Here is a 19,936-nt window from a genome sequence, read left to right as displayed (position 1 = left end):
AATTAATTGTCCAAGCATTATCCCATGGTTCAGCTGGAGATTTAGCAAGGTTTCCCTAGAAAGTTGTCAAGGAAATCCCAGATATAGATGGCGTCAAGGTGGGGAGGCAGATTTGTGATGGAGTTTGGTGTGCAGGATGTTTATTAAGGAGTGTCTTTGGGAAGGGGAAGGGGATCAGGGGTGGGCAGAATGCAGGCACACGGCAGTCTCAGCTGATTCCATGGGCGCTCTGGAGCTAGAATGGCCCTTCAGAGTTGCCCCAAGTTGGGCTGAGATGGATCAGTGATTAGGTATGGGCGGCCCCTGGGAGGGGTGTGACTTGGATGAGCCAGCTTCTGCAGCTGAGGCAGTCCTGGGAGAAGCTGATGGTAAAGCCTTTGAGCCAACAGCATGCCCAGTGGCTGAGACCAGTCCTTCATGGCAGGGGGCCTGCTGGGCGCATCTTTATGTCCATGGCGCTCTATCCACGTGCCAATAACACCTACTAGAAATACCTCAGTGTGATTTTGCACCACTCCCCACTTTGCTTTGGGGATCTCCCTCTTTCTCCCTCTCTTGTTATCTTCTCTAGCTCTTTGTCTTATTCTCTCTCCTGCCTTTCAAGATAATTCTCCACCCAGCTTCTACCATTAACGTCTCTGTTAGCATTCAGTGTCTCCATCCACATTGGTCCCTGGTTTGAGAGTCATTTTTTGAGCTTTGACCCAAATCCCTGCGTTCTGCTTTATGGCCTCAGGAGTATGTGCCACACCCACATCTTCTTCTGACAAAGCCATCACCCTTTCTGTGTATCTTAGTCTCCTTCTACAAAAAGAGAACACTAAAACCCAGCTTGGATTTGAAATGAGACAGTGACCCAGAGACCATGTATTGTCTTTGACGCTTAGCTTTGTCATTTCCCTTGAGAAAGCCCCTCAAGGTTGGGTTGGGATCCATCCTCAGATGTTTATATGTCGCCTAGTTCCCAGTCTTTGGCCCTCCTAAAAATGAGCTGGCTACCCATTAAGGGCCATGCGGCAGAGCTCATATCCATGAATTTTTGAGGGAATGTCACTGAGTGTCCTTTACTACCCAAGACTTGTAGATCTGGAAGGATCTTAGCCCCTACCACTGTAGCCTCAGCAATAGCAGCTGCTTTGTATTTTCCACTCAGATTCAGCTGAAACTCATCGGAAATCAGATCTGATGAGGGCCTTAGTTCTGATGACTACACTAACCTCATCTGATCAGATTTCCAGTTAGTCAGGATGGTTGCTGAGTCCTTTGTCCTGTTGTTTCCTTGAGACCAATTTGGAATGGTGGTGCTTCATGAATAATCCATGGGCATTAACCAGTTGCACACATAAGGGCATTTCTACTGTGTCTTTGCCATGGAATTTTAGATGGTTCTGACGTAATTCATAAGTAATCAGGAAGAGCCAGGCTCTGATTTAAAGTATCTAGAGACCTTTGAGGGTCCTTTCAAGTTTCCAAAGGAAAGGCACGCTATTAACTATGAGTGGTCCTAACAGGGATATTTCCCCTGGAGAGTCTTTAATGTCACAGTTGGCAGTATTACAGGGACGAAGAATATATAAGGATACTTCTCAAATTATTTGGAACAAAACTTGATGCCAGCTTCTTTTGGTTTCTGTTGTTGCCTTAATCACCAAGTTGTGTGGGTTAAAACAAAAGCCATAATTAAATTGAACCCAGTTTTGGGGGAAAAATTGGGCAACTCTTTGCTTTAAACAGAAGCAGGTGGTGTTGGAATGTTCAGTGGAAGTGAGCTGTGAGGAGGCAATGCAGATTTTTTCATTGAAAACAGTTAAAAATACTTGTGGTCTTTTGTGCCAGGCTGTGATTAAGATATATACATATATATCTTAATTTTATGTATATATATATATATATATATATATATATATATATATATATATATATATATATGAAACTGAGATATATATATCTATCTCAGTTTCAGAAAAACTGTGATGGAAATACAATACAGTTTTAATTATAGAGTGATCTTTTGTGGTAAGGGCGGGTGGAATTTGTTTCTGTGTTTGTGTGTGCATGAATGTGAGGGAGAGTTTAAGTGTTGCTGTAAATGAAGATGTCCTTTTCCAATTAGAAATGTAATTTCATTTGTATTCCATTCAGGAACTCATTTATGCTGTAAAGAATGCCCATTATTTATGCAGCAAACTTTCACAATGGAAAAAAGGACGGATGGAAGAATTTGGCCAACACCTCATTGGCTGCCTGGGATAGGAGAGCTGATCTGGTTGACAAGCAGGAATCCTATTCTTCCCTAATCATTCTAGGGTTTTCATTCCTGAGTCCATGTGTTTGTTCCGTGGAATGCTCATAGTAGGGTCACATGTCTCCAGGCACGGGGAATGAAGAGTGGGCCATAGCCCAATTGTTGAAATGCCCATTTCCCTCAGAAAATACATCTTTCATTGCGGCACAAGGGCTTCTCTCTAGTTGTGGTGTGCGGGTTTTCTCTTCTCTAGTTGTGGCGCGTGGGCTCTGTAGGCATGGCACGCGGATTCCAGAGCGCATGGGCTTTGTAGTTTGCGGCATGCAGGCTCTCTAGTTGAAGGCGCAAGCTCAGTAGTTGTAGCACGCGGGCTTAGTTGTCCCACGGCATGTGGGATCCTAGCTCCCTGACTAGGGATCACACCTGCGTCCCCTGCATTATAAGGTGGATTCTTTACCACTGGACCACCAGGGAAGTCCCTGTCCTGTATTTTTATTTGTTCAATCTGGCACCCTTACCTCTAAAGGGCATTTTTCCTCTGATTGAAAGTGAGGCAGACACTTTTTGAAGTCTTAGATTTTTGTTACTGTTGTTGTCATTGTTCTTTTTGACTTCATTAAATTCACAAGGATGCCTGGATTTTTATAGCTCCCATTCCTTCATCGAAATTGAAGCAGGTTTCATGATTTCTGCTTAAGAAAAGGATAATTGAGCAGCCAGCATACTCTCCCACTTGTAAGTTACCATTCAATTTTTCTTAGTTGAATGGACAATGTAAATGCTAGTAATTTGCCAAGTTGGTTATTTGAGGAATTTTACAGATGAGGAAAAACATTAGAATTGTACGTTGGGAAGGGCAGTTATAAAAATAAAGGAAGGGCTTCCCTGGTGGCGCAGTGGTTGAGAATTTGCCTGCCAATGCAGGGGACACGGGTTCGAGCCCTGGTCTGGGAAGATCCCACATGCCACGGAGCAACTAGGCCCGTGAGCCACAACTACTGAGCCTGCGCGTCTGGAGCCTGTGCTCCGCAACGAGAGGCCGCGATAATGAGAGGCCCGCGCACCGCGATGAAGAGTGGCCGCCACTTGCCGCAACTGGAGAAAGCCCTCGCACAGAAATGAAGACCCAACACAGCGATAAATAAATAAATTAAAAAAAAAAAGTGCATGAAAATCTGAGAAATTATGAGTATGTCTTTCCAAAAAAAAATACAGAATTGCTATCATTCTTCTAGTGACAAAATATTTGCTTCAAAAAAAAAATAAAAAAAAAAAAATAAAGGAAGCTTATTAAAGCCTGTGATGGGATGAAAGATGTTTAGTAAAATATGTAGTGATATTACAGGTTCTGTTTCCAGCTCTGAGGATAAATAGCTGTGTGACCTTAAGCAAAGCACTTAATCTCTCTGGGCCTTATTTTCTCCTTTTACAAAATGAGCTAGCTGTATTAGGTGACTTCTAGGGCCAATTCTGGCCCTTTTATTCCACCAAAAATATGTAATTTTTCCAATACTCCAATGCTAAATCATTTCTAATTTGGTAACTTGGGAGTCTGATTCTTTAGAAAGCAAGGGAAAAGTACTTCCCAGGCATAAAGGGATTCCTCCAATGATTATGATTAGCAGTTGTTTTATCACTTTAGTAACAGAAAGCTATTTCAGCAGCAGTTCTTTCTTGTTTATTCCATTTGTTCATCTAGCCAACCTTTGTGTGGTTGTATGGGTTTGAGAAATCAGAAAGTATAAGATAGGGTCTCTGTCTCAGTTTAGTGTGTTTGGGGGAAGGATGGGTATGGAGAGAGACACAAGGAACAAGTCAGAACCTTGTGGTAAATACTAGGCTAGAGACAATGGTGGAGTAGTATGAAATACAGCACATATTGATTTCTAAGGAAGTAGTTTTCCTAGTTGTTGCTGATTGAATTCACTATAAATTCTAGTATCTCTAGTGTCTGGCCACTCTGATCAGATGCAGCATCAGAATCACGTTACTTACTCCGTTACCATGGCATGCATGTTCACATGAGCTGGTGCACACACACACACATGCACACACGTACACAGAAGTGAAAGCTTTCTAGAGAGGGAACAAAAAAGAAGTTATGTATGTAGAAGAAAGGACAGAAAGGAGCAAGAAAGAAGAGTTGCTGTTCAAAAGAGCCACCTTTTGTCTCCATTTTTTCTACTCTCTATTATATCATTAAGATTAGGGATTTTAAAAAAGTAGCCAAAATTTACGAAGTACTTACTATGTGCTAATCATTGTTATAAACATGCTAATCATTGTTACACACATTCACTTATTAAATTCTCTCAATAACCCTATGCAATAGATACTATCATTAACCCATTTTACAGGGGAGGAAACACGCATAAACGGGTTTTTTTTTTGCTTGTATGTTCCCCTTTTTCTTAGATGAGAAATCCCTCTACTGTTCTTACAATGTAATTGGTCCAGGTCTAAGAAATACAACCAGTATTTTTCTGAGGGCTTCTATTTCCTAAGGAATTAAGAATTATGATTTTGTGAGCTATTTCCTTATATCTGGCTTTGCATAACTCAAATACAATGCTTTTGCAACTACTTCTCCTATTTTCCCCAGATCCCACTGAGCCGTCCTTTCCTCCTTATTTCAGAGGGTATGGTGGTTATGCAATGCGTATTTCTCCTCTTCAGCCCCACACCCACAAGATGGATCAGTGTATTATTTGAATTGGTTTGCACAATAATTAAGAAATCATTTTTAAAGAACTAGCAGATGTAAATGCGAACATTCCAAACGGGGCATTAGATTAGAAGCCACTGGATCAAAGCCGTGCTTAACAATTGTCTATGTAAGAACTGTGTGAGAGGCATTTGTAAAACTCTGAGGAGGAGCTGGAGAGTGTGGGAAGCAGTGGGGTGGCAGAGGGTGTGGCTTGCTCTTGGCTGTATTAGCTGGGGGTGCCTTCCGCAGTCCGCCGTCTGGAGGATGCAGAGTAACGAGTGACAACGCAGACGCTGCCATTCCTCTCTGTCACGTACCTGGGAAATTCCTCTTGGATTTATTAGCCACATAAATTGCTTGTCTGCAAAGCGTAGCCATAGAGCACCCCAGAAAGATTGAAATGGTATCATTTCTTTGGGAATAATAAGCTAGAGGTAGTATAGCAGTCCAAGAGCAATTATAACACTATTAAACGTTCAGGTTACTCCCTCTCCCTCATGATTTGTGCCTGAGAAAAGTGTACCCAAAGGTCTGTATTTTCAAAAGGAGGTCAGAGCTGTCCAGTAGCCAAGAACAGCAAAAAAGACATTGATGATTCCTGAGCAGAAGACTAGCAACTTGCCATTTCTTTTTTAGAAAGCAAAACATTATACTATGTAAAACTATTCACACCGTGTAAAAACACATGTACCATATACTATGTAAACATGTATACAGTGTAAATAGGTAACATCATATATACTGTGTAAACATGTAAATCATGCAAACATGTAAAAACCATGTATATATGTAAATGTGCTTGCCATGTAAAACATGTAAAAACATGCATACCATGTAAACACATACATACCATATAGACATGCAAAAAACATGTATACCCAAACTGATTTATATCTTCTTGATTTTTCTGAGTCTAATGAGAAACAATCTGTTGGTTTAAGGAAATTATGATATAATCTGAAATATGATTTCAAAAGGCCTTAGAGTCCTAGAATGCTTGAGTTGGATGGGATGTTAGAGACCATTCTCTTCAGCCAAATAGATATAGGAAACCATTTGACAAACATTTGTTGACTTCCTACTAGATGTATAGTGCTAGACTAAGTACTTTAGGTAAAAAAGAAGTAAAATGACAGCAAAAGCATGAGCAACAAAAGAAAAAAATGAATAATTGGACTCTTTCAAAATTAAAAACCTTTGTGTATCACAGGAATTATCAAGAAAGTGAGAAGACAACTTGGAGAATGAAGGAAAATATTTTCAAATCATAAATTTGATAAGGGTCTAGTATTTAGAATATCAAGAACTCCTACAACTCAACAAGAAAATGACAAATTAACTAAAAAAGGGGCAAATGACTTGAACAGACAGTTCTTCAAAGAAGATATACAAATGGCCAACAAGCCCATGAAAAGATGCTCAAAATCATTAGTCATTAGGGAAATGCACATCAAAACTATATGACACCATTTCACATCCACTAGGATGGCTGTAACAAAGAAAATTAAAGAAAGAAAAATAACAAGTGTTGGAGAAGATGTGGAGAAATTGTAACCCTCATTCATTGCTGATGGGAATGTAAAATGGTTCAGCCACTGGGGAAAACAGTTTGGTGGTTCCTTAAAAAGTTAAACATAGAATTATTGTATAATCCAGTGATTCCACCTCTAGGTATAGACCCAAACAAATTGAAAACAAATACATGTATATGCATGTTCTTAGCAGCATTATTCACAATAGCCAAAAGGTGCTTACCCAAGTGTCCATCTATGGAAGAATGGATAAACAAATTGTGGTTTACACACACATTGGAATATTACTCAATCCTATAAAGGACTGAAGTACTGATATATTCTACAATGTGAGTGAAGGTCAAAAAATTATGCTAAGTGAAATAAACCCTACACAAAAGGTCACATTTTGTATGACACTACTTGTACAAAATATCCAGCATAGGTAATCCAGAGAGACAGAAAACAGATGAGCAGTTGCCACTAGTGGTTTGGAGTGATGAAAATGTTTTGGAACTTGACTAAAGTGGTGATTGCACAACGTTGTGCATATTCTAAATGTCACTGAATTTTGCACTTTAAAATGGTTAATTTAATGTTAATGTAAATTTCACCTTCATTGAAAAATAAAGTAGTGCACTGTATAATTAAAAGGGCACTGGATCTGGAATCAGACATGGGTTTGTGACTTGGCTTTGCTACTTTCTCTTTATATGAACCTGAAGAAATCATTCAATCTCACTCTGGAAAATGCACGTTCATAAAATAGGTAACATTCTAACCTACCTCAGTTGGGCATTCAATTAACAGCTGGTAGACAATTGAGATAACACATATGAAACCTTTTCCTATCTGTGATCATTATTTTCATATAAACTAGGTATTGACTAAGCAAACTGAGAACCATTGCAAAGTAATACTAGTGGGGAAAATGATGCACACTTACTGTGGAAAGGAAGAAATGCAAGCGTGAGCTAAGTGAGATGGCGAGGCAGAGACAGCAAGACTGGGTGGTTTTGGTCCTCTGCTGGCCTTTCCACGTTCTGGGAAGGCGGGAACACACCGTGTGAGTCAAGCAAAGGATCAGGCAATCGTTGAAGAGAAAGGAGAAGAGGGCTTGGCTCACCCGCAGTGGGATAAACTGAGAGCTGGCTAACCCCTGGGAAGTTAAGGATTGACACCACGTGCGGGCCCTCAGCCTGGGTTCGGCTGAGCTCACTGCTGCAGACTCAAAGCGTTGCTGATTATATTTATTTTGCAATGTGCAGACGTGCCTAGTTGCTTGGGCCTCTGGGCACAATAGTGATAACAATGCAATTTATCGGCCTTGCTTCATCTTCCTCAAGTAATCCAGTCCACGTGCCCACTGGCAGTTGATTCTGCCAAGGGAGAGACGGGGAAGGAAGATCCTAGTGACTCCGGGGGGAGGCGCTGTGCTGGCACCCCAGAAACAAAGGGCTGTGTCTGTCTTGAGCTGTGTGCAAACTGCTTTATCTTTAACAGCAAGGACATGGAAAAAGCTTTTGTTCAGGAAAAAAAAAAAAATCCTTTGTACAGTGGGTCAGCAAAAGTACGAGAGACAAATCCACTCTGTTACTTCCAGTAATGGAAAAATACGTTGTTCTATATTGACAGGTAATTATTTATTATGTAAATATTTGGTTTTGCTTTAAATAATACCTAAATATGTGTGTGTATAATCATATTAATGTTCAGAATAACTTAACTAGAATTCCTATCCTAGAATGAAGAGATAATTCATTTATTAGCAGTCAATGTCTGTGAAATGGTCATACAAAGAGAACTTTAAAAATTTTAGGCTAACGTAGGACAAATTAAAAATTTTGGAAACCCTTAGCCTTCACTCTGTGTGTACGTGCAGAAGCACACGTGTGCTTGTCACATGCATGTGTGAGTTTGTGTAAATGCCCTTTGCTGAAGGACCACAAAGCTCTGGCATGGATGTGGGTCTGGCCTAGTAACAAAAAGCCCAGCTCATCTGACAGCTGCTCTGTGGCTCAGCGCATTCATGGCTTCAAGTGTCCCCAGTATAAAAAGTTGAGGTGATTCACCCAACTTTAGCCTCTATTTAAATAACCAGGAGGTATCTATTTCTAACGGAATTGAATTTGAACTTCCAGAACTTCAGATTTACTTCCTTTTGATAAGACATAGTTTTCTATTTGAGAAGGGAGGACTTTCCAAACCTAACAAAACAGATGAGCAACATATAAGTCGACCAGACTTACACAAAGGTGGACTTATATGGAGTGTGTGACAAAGGCAAAATTGTTCTTCAGGGCGTTATCAAGGCCCCTATTATTGCCATAAACTATTATAATGATGGTCTGTTGAAGAGCCGCAGTGGAGAAACAAAAGTCAGAGGAGAAAGTGCTGATGATCTTTGGCTGTTTGGGAGCAGAGACCAATGTATTGGGACCCAAAGCCAAGCTCGAAATCTTGGGCCCCAAGAGTAGAGGAGACAGAATGGGGAGGAGAGGAGAGAGAAAGTAGTAGGGCTTCTTAATTTGTTGAAAGACATGAAAGTCCAGGGAAAACAAATGAGAAAAATTGTTATTTATTTCTCTTTGAAGATTTCCCCTTCCCTGCCTCTCCCAGCGAAAATTAAAAAAATGTAGAATTAGGAAATAGTTTTCAATGATGAATAACTTGCTTAAGACAGGTTGTTTACCTGGCATTGAATTCCCAAAAATAATTTTTAAAAATTGTGCAAGAGGAAGACTTACCGGGAAACACATTGTTTCTGTTCATTATAAGCCATCATAATGATAAACAGGACCATTACAACATTCCAGGGGAGGCACCAGACACATTTCTCTCTGAAAGGAGTACCTTTTAGTGTTGGCAGTGGCTGCTAGGGGTCAAGGGCATTGAGACATTTCATTGCCTACAAATGCCTATCAACCAATCAATCACTTTTCTAGATTGGGTGGGGGTCCTCATTACCAAGGTATTTTCTATTCAAGTTTCTAGAGCTATGAGGTTATATAGAGAGTCACCATAAGATAACAAATAATTATTGGGCTGGCCAAAATGTTTGTTCGGGCTTTTCCATAAGATGTTGTGGAAACATTCATTGCCCAAACGAACATTAGTATTGGGCCAACCCAATACTAATGAACTGGCCACTTTAAAGCATTAGTCCTCCCTCAAACAGCCTTCCTCCTTTATAGTAAAGTCAATTTTGCTGACTGTCAGATGTTGTAAACATCCAGTGATGCAATATAGATACAGTATAAGGCCCAGGAGAATGTAATCCTTCTCTTGAAACTGAGGGAGGAGAACCTCTTTGGAGTCCTTACCTGTATCTCATGGTGTTTCTGGCAACAGCACAGCTTCTTAGGGACTTGGAATCAGGGAGGTTGCCCTGCCAATGGGGAAGCCCATTGATCCCCTGCTCGATGCAACCCTTAGTCTGTCCTAAAGGTGCCAGCATATTCAGGGTCTGGTGAGGTCCCGCTTCCTGGTTCATAGAAGGTTGTCTTCTCACTGTGTCCTCACATGGTAGAAGGAGCTGGGGAGCTCTCTGGGATCTCTTATAAGGGCACTAATCCCATTCAGGAAGACTCCACCCTTATGACCTAAACACTTCCCAAAGGTCCCACCTTCAAATACCGTCACAGGGGGTGGGGCGGTTAGATTTCAACACATGAATTTTGGGGGAACACAAACATTCAGTCCATAGCAATGTGAATAGATGACAGGGTCTGTGTAAGGGAGAATAAGCCACCTAAAAAGCAACAAGAATTGATATAACAGCAGACCCATGGAGGATATTGATATATATTGTAAAATATATCAAAGGTAGGGAGAAGAAAAGTGTGTTTTGCTGACCATCAGTGTTAGCGGTGCAGAGCCAAGAACTTCCCATAGCCCAGACACACACCATAGTGACAACACAGGACTGGACACCTGCCCCGAGTCTACAGAGGGGCAAAAAACAGGCCCTCTTGTTTTAGTCTATAGTCCTTAGTCTATATTGTCTGTAGTCTTGTTAGAGACTATAGTCTTTAGTATTTTTTTTTCAAAAAATAAGCAAGGAAGAACAAAGCTTGATGCAGTCTTTTGAGTAAAAGCCAAGGAAACTACAAGAAAGGGTTGCAGTTAGAATTTTGAAGACACCCAGAGGTCCCCTCTGAAAGACCTTTGTGGTTAGGATGATCTCTGCATCCAGCTATAGTGCTTCCCTAGGTTGCCAGCGTCCTTGGCTGTCATTGCATCTGAATCAGCCAGTTCATTTTTGTCAAAATCTATCTCCAAGGATCCAGGGTTCAGAAAATCTCAGAGGACTTTTGTGAAAGGGAAGAAGAAAGAAAAGAGAATGGCTCTATTGAGTCCCTTGAAGAATTTTAGAAAATTATTTGTGCTCCCCTGAATCTTTAAACTCTACAGTCTAAGGCAGAAATACTTTGAGAGTTTAGTACAAAGCAGAGAAACCCTATGATCATGACAGGGCACTGGTGCTGTATTTCTTGATAATACAAAGCAAGCAGGACCTCCAGCGGTCGGTATTGAAGAGTCACATTGAAGGGTAGTGTCTGATGTAGGAAGCTCTCTGGGACCTGCCCATCTTATGATGGGCAGCGTTCACTTTCTAACTTTTCTTCCTTCCTTCCTTCCTTCCTTCCTTCTTGCTTGCTTTAGTAGGATGGGAAAGAGGTTGGTTTGTATCAGAACAACCTCAAACAAATGAGAAATAAGGTGCATTCCTTATCATTCTATACCATAGATGATACCAGAAAGTACAATATTCCTTTTTTAACCTTAATGTTGGTGTTTTCCTGGGTTCTCATACCTTTGTCAGCTTAGCATAAGCTGGCAGACCTCAGCACGTGTTAGGTTAGATTTCTTAAGGTTCATTAATGTACAATTTCACGTAAAGATATATTAAATTTGTACACATTTTCCTTAGAAGTTAATATACAAAACAGGATCCTTTTATGAGCAGTCCATGTAATGCATCTTCCTTCTTTCTCTGCTCTCATTGGCTTTTATCCCTTAAATCAATCTAATGACATTTTATTGTCTCCACCTCTACCGCTCTCCTCTTTTGTTCCACAGGAGGAAGTGAGAAAAAATGGTAGAAACTTCCATGGTAATAGCTTTTGTCCTGCTGCACATGATATGTTTTACCTTCCTAAACACATCAAGAGACTTAGTTTGTCAATGGGAATGAAAAGCAAGTTGGAGCCATTGCAGTATCTCCCCACCTACTCCCATCACTTGCCAAACAACAGCCCAGTATAGTATATTCCTTTCTTTTATGGCTGCAAATTTTCTGAAAATTTTATATTTCTCCAAAAGACATACTGAGGAAAATGGATGTGATTCATTTAGTGAGGAAAGGAATTAGGATGGCTTGCTGTTATACCAGAAAATGAGCTTCTCCCATTAAAATGTCTTTGATGCACTTCTGCATCCCAAGCATCCAGCATAATGCCTGGCATGATCGCGGGCTCAATAAATGCATGATGGATTGACCTGTCATCTAACATGGCCAGAAAAACGATAGTGACTTTTGTTATAGCCAATACCTAGGAAGGGGAATTGGGGTTAGTGATGCCAATCCTTAAACACGTCCTAAAGTTAGATTGGAAATATGTTTTGTTCAGAGATGATATTGTGAAAGAAAGTACAAAGTGTCCAACTTAGAAGTTAGCTCATCAAGTAACTGATGGAAAAAAGGGTGGGACTTCCAGAAAGGAGGTAGGAAATTAATATTTGTTGTTGAACATCTGATATGTACCAGACAACGTGACCCTCAGAAGTATAGGTGAGACATACATTGTTTCATGTAATCCCCTAAAGGGATTGGTTTTATGATATGCATCTCACAGATGAGGAAACTGAGGTTCCGGGAAGTTTTTAACTTGTAAAGGATTACAGTTAATAAGTGTAAGAGCCAAGACTCTAATCCAGGTCTGCCCATCTCCAAAACCTATGGTATTTCCCTAATTGGGAAACATCCCTTTTACCACCTTTAAATCGAGGACGTTATTAATCCCATTGGCATTGAGAATCTTCTGAAGGGTGGAGTCCTGTGTGGAGGCTGTGATCAGGATGCTGGATGCTAGAAGAGAAATCAGACAGGTGTCCTTGCCAAGGCTTGAGGGGCCTGCCCAGCTCTCTCTTGGGAGCTAGAGAGCCAAAGGGCTGAACGAGGGACTGGCCCAGAGCAATGCTTAGAGGGAAGGAAAGCTCACAGCTCGAGTTGCAGGAAGGTGCATGTCACAGATAGAATTCAGGCTCCAGAAGGCTGAGAAGTCTTCCTTTTGGGAGCTTATGGTTTGGAAAATCAACACAGACACAAATAGTGTCTGCTGAGCAGAAAGAGAGGGGAGATGGGAGAAAGATGCTTCTAGCTACATCAGGTCTTTCTCCTTCTAGATTGCATGCATTTCTTTATCCTGTTATTTACATTTAATTATTAAAGTAGCATTGAACTCAAAAGGTATAAGTTCTATAGCCCACTTTTTGCAAAACTCACCCCTTTTAAAATGCAAGAAAAAATTGGGAAGTATAGTAAAGTAGGAAAGAATGTTGCTTAGTGAAATATGAATCCCTTCTGGGCAGATCCAAATGTTGAAGGGATAATGTGAGAGCATTAAAATGAAAATAAATGAATAAACAAAACTCCTTTGTTGAATACCTATAATGCATTTCTGGAGTCATTTTTATCCTTCTCTGACTTGGAGACTGGCATAGTTAGGAGAAAAGGGATCAAAACCAGGGTCTGGCAAACAGGAAAACATTTCAAATATAGTTTAAACTGTTAAATTACTTCCAAGTCTAGGCTGTGTCTGTGTCCCCATCATAAGGTTGTACACAGGAGGTGACTCTGGGGAAGAGCAGCATTCTAGACGCAGATGGAAACCAGCTTTTCAGAGGGAAACACCCAAGAGACGGGAGAAGTCTTCTTTTTCAATATTTCCTCTTAAGTATTTCATTTCTGCATATACCACTGGGTAAAGTGACTCCGACTGTAAATATATTAGAGAGACATGAGGTGGTTTTAAAAATATATTCCTTTTATATCATATGACATGATTGAAAAGGGGGAGCTTACTAGATTTATGTGTGGTGATGCTACTTTGGAGTCACAGAAGGAAATTCTTTTATGAGGCTTCTTTTGGATTTATTAGGAAAGTTCACTCACCTCATGGAGGAGAGTTTTGAGCTCCATCCCTTGGAGCTGGATTATCCATGTCCTCTTTGTCCTGGTTTCATGAGATCTTTAAGATCCTTGACCTTACATAAGAGAGATTCCACACTGCTCCATAGGTGGCTCCGGATGGGATCAAAAGAGCGGATGCTGCACTCAGTGCTGGGTGAGTGATGGAGGCCAGCCCCTGATGGGGCACCTGTGGGGAGGAGCAAGGACAGCACAGTTCCTTCCACTGAACTGTGCACCAGCTGACAGTGGCTGCTGTGGGCTTCACCACATATGTGACTGTTCCTACTTTTGGTGAAGAGTCTAGTGAGGGCTGAAATCACCCTAAGAGCTTAAACTGGAAAAAAAAAAAAGATGTAAGAGAATGGGAGAATCCAACACTAACTCTACATAGAGGTGCCTCTGTGTGTTTTATATTTTCATGTGTAATTGCTCAATCAAATCTGGGCATGGCTGGAAATATTAGACTTTTCCAGAAATGGCAAAGTGATGTGAAAAAATAAAAAAAAAATAACAAGAATGAAGAGGAATGATCATTAGAATTCCTTAGTTTCTGTCCTGTACCAAAAGCAAACCAGTAGCCTGCAGGTGGTTATCTTTCCTAGTTTAGAAACCATGGCTAGGGTGCCTTGGATGTTTGTTCTCTGCAGGCCTTTTACTGATGTCCTGTGTCATTCATTCATTCATTCATTCACTATGTCAACGTGATAAAAGGATCAATTTGCAACAAACCCCCGATCCCCCAAATCGTCAACATATTTTCATTCAGTTGTAAGAGTGTAACCATGAAAACATAGATTGAGGACCCAGGCTCTAGCCTCTCCTTGCTGGATCTAAATGAATCAATGCCTCATAGCCTTTCTATATATATGTACAATGATCATGGTGACAGTGAAATTTCCAGAGAATCTGTCTCCTGTTTTTTTCTCATTTATGATCTTGTCCATTTTCTATGTCATTTTCATCATACCTAGTTTAATCACGCAGGAAAAGGAAAGAATAGAGAATAAAAACAAATGACAGAGGTGATAAAGAAGAATTACTATGAACGTTCTAAATTGTAATATGTATTGATTACTTTACTTACACTATCTCTATGTCTTTATAAATATAATTGGTATATGCCTTACCACTATTCCTTTGCATGTCTCTTCCTCTTACAGTAACCCTATAAGATAGATATAAGGGACTCATTAGACCAAAGCCATACAGCCAGGACATACAGAGTTGGATTAAACTGGCTCCCAGGCTCTTTCCAATACCTGAGGGTGTCCTGATCAGTCTCTTAGTTTTTCAATTTGCCTTTGCTAAAACTAAAAACAAAAACCAGCTCTTAGACACAGATCGATCCATAGCTTACAAACTCTTCTGATCTTTGAACCAATATCTCCAAAATGTGTTCCATGTTAATGTGCATTAAAAAAAGATTCTCTGGGCAAACAAATGTAGGTCAAACAAGTTTAAAGTCTTTGTAGTAGGATATCTCAGAGATGTTGATATTTTAATACACACTGTGAAGCATTCCAGATTATTGTTGGTAGTGGGTACAATTGGCTTTCCAGACATGTTTGTTCATTGTCTTAGGTTGGGTTCCCTGAAAACAGACACTGAGATGGAGAATTTCACTCAGAATATTTATCAGTGTATGTTCTCAGGAGTCATACCTGTATGGAAGTGAGGAAGGCAGGACTGGGCAGAAGGAGAAGCTGAGCTGCCAAACGGTGCACCTGAATCCTTAGTGGATGCCACCATGAATTCCGGAGCTGGGATGGCACCTACAGATAGTACTGAATTGTAGAAAAAGGGTCCAGTCTTTGGGTTTCTACATTAGGCATCAGTGGTTGCTGGTTTCCCCCTCACTGAAGCAGTTCCCTACAGCTGAGGGCAATTCTCAGAGAGGGGTACTGAGATTCAGCTCTGAATAGGGGATCTGGGCAGAGCTCCCCAGCATCTACTACAACCATGGGACATTTCTTCATGAAAAATTCATGGAACCAGTGCTCTATGGAAGACCCTTTGGGAAATGTTTCCCATTGGACTCTACTAAATCATATCAACACAACAGCTTACTAAGGGAAACCAAGAAGGACCAAGAAGCACAAGGAACTATACTCAATATTTTGTAATAACCTATAAGACAAAATAATCTGGAAAAGAATATATATATATATATATATATATATATATATATATATATATACACATATTTATAACTGAGTCACTGTGCTGTATACCTGAAACTAACAGACATTGTAAATCAACTATACTTCAATTAAAAACTAAAAGGAGAAATTGTGCTCTGGGCTTTAACATCAGAGGTCAAATCAGTGTGAACCTGGGGCCTGGAATTTGCTCCAGTGTTGTTTTAGCAAAACCATTCTTCCTTTAACATAAAAGGAAATCAAGAGTTTTAATATATAATATATGACAAGAGAAGAGGGATGGATTCCCCATCTTGTCATATATCTGGTTTGCTCACTCCCTCTTCCTTCACATCCAGGTTGCCAATAATACATAATACCTTCTATTTCAATAAAACTAAGACATGGTAACAACCCCTTCTCCTCCTTGTCTCCATTCTGGCCCCCATATAGCTTAGATACTTTTAGGGCAGATGAATGAGGGAGAGGGGTCATTCTTTGATAATTTTCTCAATTTCTGTTATGTTTGTGGCCAATGTACATTTTTAACATGTTTTCTGTGGTCATTCTTGGTCATTTATATTTATTTGAAAGTCATCTGTATCATCTAGGCAAGATTCCCACAGGGAACCCCAAAAGGGTCAACTAAAGAAAGTTTAATTAAAAGATGATTTACGAAATCACAAGCAGAGTTAAGGGAAGTGAACATGGAAAGGTGTGATCCACCAGGGAAAGGAGAGGAAGCTGTTATGGGCACCGAGGTGAATAGCTGTAGGAGAGAAGCTATGTATGCCCTTTGGTGGAGGAAGGGAGCTGGGGAATAAAGTCTCCTCTCATTCCTTCCCATTGACTGAACCTAAAAGTGCCTGGAAGGCAGAGGGGTTGATGTGGTCCATGAAGGTCAATCTTCTGGCACACAGCAGGGAGGAGTGGGAAGACAAAGATCTGGAGGACAAAGGAAAAATTCTATCACCAAGGTCTTCATAGACGGTTGATTTACATAGAGCCAAGTAGACGCTCTCATGTTTTTCAAGTTTCTTCTGTATCTGTATCTAATTTTATCTGTTTGTTTTTCTCCTTTAAAAAATTTATTTAAGTTAATGATTTATCTATTTTCTTTTTCTTTCTTCCTCCCTCCCTTCTTTCCTTCCTCCCCTCCTTCCTTTCCCTTTCTCATTCTCTCTCTCTTTTTTGATTAAAGACCTAGATCTTCACACTATTAATTATCTTCTTTTTGGTTTTGTAATTCATTAATTTCTGCTTTATCTTTTTCGAGTCTCCAATCTTATATTTGATCTTATTTCTACTAACGCTTTTTTTTTTTTGCTTTCTGTTTATGATGCTTTTCTTTGCTTTCAATTTTTCTTCCTTCCTGCCTTCTGTTTTGATGTATCAAGTTTTTTAATATTTTTCTTTACCCTCAACTGATTTGGACGTCATACATTCCTGTTGTAGTCTTCAGTGGTTATCTTTATGTTAAAAACATTTGTTTGTATTTTTAACAAAAATTTTACTCTGGAATAACAGAAAAGTTATAAGTATAGAGTAGAGAGTTCTTTACACCTCTCACCCAGTTTCCCCTAATGTTAACATCTTATATGCAATGGCATATTTGTTAAAATTAAAACAAAACAACACAGATACATTGCTATTAACTAAACTCTAGATTTTACCAGTTTATCCACTAATGTCCTTTTTCTGTTCCAAGATTCAATCCATGATATCACACTGTATTTAGTACCCTTAGATTTTTAATATGCATCTTTGACCTAACAAGATCTAACAAGATCTTGACAGGATCTATAGTGTCTATCATCCTCTTGAACAGTATAAAGAAGACTTTAACCCTGATAGCTTCCCATGGTTCACGTGTCTTTTGTTTTTTGTTTTTTTTTAAATTAATTAATTTATTTATTTATGGCTGTGTTGGGTCTTCGTTTCTGTGTGAGGGCTTTCTCCAGTTGCGGCGAGCGGAGGCCACTCTTCATCGCGGTGCGCGGGCCTCTCACTGTCGCGGCCTCTCCCGTTGCGGAGCACAGGCTCCAGACTCGCAGGCTCAGTAGTTGTGGCTCACAGGCTTCATTGCTCCGCGGCATGTGGGATCTTCCCAGACCAGGGCTCAAACCAGTGTCCCCTGCATTGGCAGGCGGATTCTTAACCACTGCGCCACCAGGGAAGCCCCACATGTTGTTTTTATCAAGTACCTTAAATCCATTTGGGCTTAAACTAGCTTAAATTATTTATGATAATTATTATGAATTTTACAGCCAATGTTTGTTTATTTATTTATGTATTTTTAACATCTTTATTGGAGTGTAATTGCTTTACATTGTGTTAGTTTCTGCTGTATAACAAAGTGAATCAGCTATACGTATACATGTATCCCCATATCCCCTCCCTCTTGCATCTCCCTCCCACCCTCCCTATCCCACCCCTCTAGGTGGTCACAAAGCACCGAGCTGGTCTCCCTGTGCTATGCAGTTGCTTCCCGCTAGCTATCTATTTTACATTTGGGAGTGTATATATATCAATGTTACTCTCTTACTTTGTCCCAGCTTCCCCTTCTCCTCCCGCCCCAGTAGAGAAGTCCATTCTCTACGTCTGCATTTTTGTTCCTGTCCTACCACTAGGTTCATCAGAACGTTTTTTTTTTTTTTTTTTTTTTTTTTTTAGATTCCATATATATGTGTTAGCATACGGTATTTGTTTTTCTCTTTCTCTTTCTGACTTACTTCACTCTGCATGACAGACTCCAGGTCCATCCACCTCACCACAAATAACTCAATTTCGTTTCTTTTAATGGCTGAGCAATATTCCATTGTATATATGTGCCACATCTTCTTTATCCATTCATCCATCTATGGACACTTAGGTTGCTTCCATGACCCAGCTATTGTAAATACTGCTGCAATGAACATTGTGGTACATGCCTCTTTTTGAATTATGGTTTTCTCAGGGTATATGCCCAGTAGTGGGATTGCTGGGTCATATGGTAGCTCTATTTTTAGTTTTTTTAAGGAACCTCCATACTGTTCTCCATAGTGGCTGTATCAACTTACATTCCCGCCAACAGTGCAACAGGGTTCCCTTTTCTCCACACCCTCTCCAGCATTTATTGTTTGTAGATTTTTTATGATGGCCATTCTGAATGGTGTGAGGTGATACCTCATTGTAGTTTTGATTTGCATTTCTTTAATGATTAGTGTTGTTGAGCATCCTTTCATGTGTTTGTTGGCCATCTGTATATCTTCTTTGGAGAAATGTCTATTTAGGTCTTCTGCCCATTTTTGGATTGGACTGTTTGTTTTTTTTGATATTGAGCTGTATGAGCTGCTTGTATATTTTGGAGATTAATCCTTTGTCAGTTTCTTCATTTGCAAATATTTTCTCCCATTCTGAGGATTGTCTTTTTGTCTTGTTTATAGTTTCCTTTGCTGTGCAAAACATTTTAAGTTTCATTAGGTCCCATTTGTTTATTTGTGTTTTTATTTCCATTACTCTACAAGGTGGGTAAAAAAGGATCTTGCTGTGATTTATGTCATAGAGTGTTCTGCCTATGTTTTCCTCTAAGAGTTGTATAGTGTCTGGCCTTACATTTAGGTCTTTAATCCATTTTGAGTTTATTTTTGTGTATGGTGTTAGGGAGTGTTCTAAATTCATTCTTTCACATGTAGCTGTCCAGTTTCCTAGCACCACTTATTGAAGAGGCTGCCTTTTCTCCATTGTATATTCTTACCTCTTTTGTCAAAGATAAGGTGACCATATGTGCATGGGTTTATCTCTGGGTTTTCTATCCTGTTCCATGATCTATATTTCTATTTTTGTGCCAGTACCATACTGTCTTGATTACTGTATAGCTTTGTAGTATAGTCTGAAGTCAGGGAGCCTGATTCCTCCAGCTCCATTTTTCTTTCTCAAGATTGTTTTGGCTATTCAGGGTCTCTTGTGTTTCCATACAAATTGTAAAATTTTTTGTTCTAGTTCTGTGAAAAATGCCATTGGTAGTTTGATAAGGATTGCATTGAATCTGTAGATTGCTTTTGGTAGTATAGTCATTTTCACAATGTTGATTCTTCCAATCCAAGAATACGTTATATCTCTCCATCTGTTTGTATTATCTTTGATTTGTTTCATCAGTGT

Source organism: Balaenoptera acutorostrata, chromosome 6 (genome assembly GCF_949987535.1).
Source record: "Balaenoptera acutorostrata chromosome 6, mBalAcu1.1, whole genome shotgun sequence".
Classification (NCBI taxonomy): Eukaryota; Metazoa; Chordata; class Mammalia; order Artiodactyla; family Balaenopteridae; genus Balaenoptera; species Balaenoptera acutorostrata.
Note: the sequence above shows the minus strand (reverse complement) of the source record.